This window comes from Thalia democratica, unplaced genomic scaffold, assembly GCF_965202585.1.
Source record: "Thalia democratica unplaced genomic scaffold, ktThaDemo2.hap1.1 HAP1_SCAFFOLD_900, whole genome shotgun sequence".
In the NCBI taxonomy this organism is placed as follows: domain Eukaryota; kingdom Metazoa; phylum Chordata; class Thaliacea; order Salpida; family Salpidae; genus Thalia; species Thalia democratica.
The window spans coordinates 20,038-21,779 of record NW_028139847.1 but is presented as its reverse complement, the minus strand read 5'-3'; positions in this window follow the sequence as shown (position 1 = coordinate 21,779).

Sequence of the window (1,742 nt, the reverse complement as noted above, 5' to 3'; positions counted from 1 at the left end):
TTAATTTCAAAAGTTCAAGGTTTTTCCAGTTTTTGTTTAAACTGTCAAGTTCCTGGATTCAAGGTGTTTTAGCAACCCTGCTCAAATTTTAAGGAAGTATTCTTCAATATTTAGAAAATAGTAAAAGATGACAATTAAAACCTACTGTACTCTCCTATTCTAATGTTTTATATATAAAAAAAAATCTGTATAAAGATAATTGTAGTTTAGATTAAATTTCATAAAGTGACATTAACTTGTAATAAAAGTGATCTACACCCTCCCTGTACCCAAGGTGGCTCCTAAAGTTTTTTTGAAACTTCTTTCAATTTTTAAAAGTTAATATACTTTTTTAAATTCAAGTCTTATTTCTTTTTCTAGACAAAATAAGTGATCAGAATTTCAAGTCATTCTAGGATTTTATATAACATTCCGAGATTCCCAAAGGCATTTAAGTTTGATGGCCACCCTGTTAACTTTATTTCAAACTTTAAAAAGGTAGCTTTTATTGAAGTACATAACTCATGTATAATTAGTTCAAAATTTTTTATGAATTAAATTCATCAATAAACTATAAAAGAAAAAAATTTAAAAACCCATTTTTAAATTTGTGTTTGAATTCAAAATTGTAACTTTATGTTAACAAAAAATATTTCTATAATTTTTTTAACATAGGGAAATGTTTATTATTATTCTATTGTTTTATTTCAGATATGATTATTTTCATATTTTAGAAAATTAAAAAAATAAATTTGTCATAGGCTTAGACAGCAATTTTGTTTTTTCTACAAGTTTAAGCTTCAAAACTACCCAAAGTAAAGTTAATGACGTCATCAAAATACTTGGTATTTTTTTTTGCAAATTTGCTGCAATTAAAAGTACCCAATATTTAAAACTACTTGTAAAAATTCCTACCCTTTAATGAATATTTTCTTGGTTTACGCAAGTGGCAAGAAATAAAGAGTCATAGGGGGTGTAGAGCAAATTAAATTGTCTTGTATACAGCTATAACTCGTACCTCAACATTCCATTTTTGATGTATTAACATAACTGCATTTTTTCAGATTAAATTCAATAACATTAGAGGTAGTTTAAATTGCTTTGTTCCCGCTAGGACGTTATCACGAGTTATTTCAGATGTTTTAATTTTTGCAGATTCGTAACTTTTTTGAGCTAGCTACGTCCCTGATCTGCAGTAAACTCATAAAAAAGGATTTTGTAATATTTTTAAAAAAACTTATTTTACTTGTTTAAAAAGTTCTTTTATAGTAGTTGAAGATGCTACAGTTATTTAATATTAAGAAAGCCAAACTATTTTCAAAATTGTCAAATTATAAATTACTTTAATTCTAATCAACATTAAGATATATGATAGATAAACTAGTATTAATTAGAGCTTATCAAGGTAAATTAACACTTCATGTTTAAATACAATTTAAGCAATAACAAAAATATAAAATATGCTAAGAGAAACAAAACAGGTTTATTTAAATGAAAATATTTTTTTAGTGCGAAATCTATTACATTATTTATTTAAACATTTCAGTTTAAACGCATCACTCTTAACCAGAAGTAAACACCAGAAACTTTTCCATCCAATTCAAGTTTGACTTGTTTTCATCATAGATAACATAGTCTTGCAATCTGTCAACATTTTTTTAGTACCTTGGTTTCATTAAAGCTATTACATCAAAATTTACGTTATGTAATAAATACACATTAACTTAATAGATGTATTTTTTTTATTTTATAAAATTACAAAA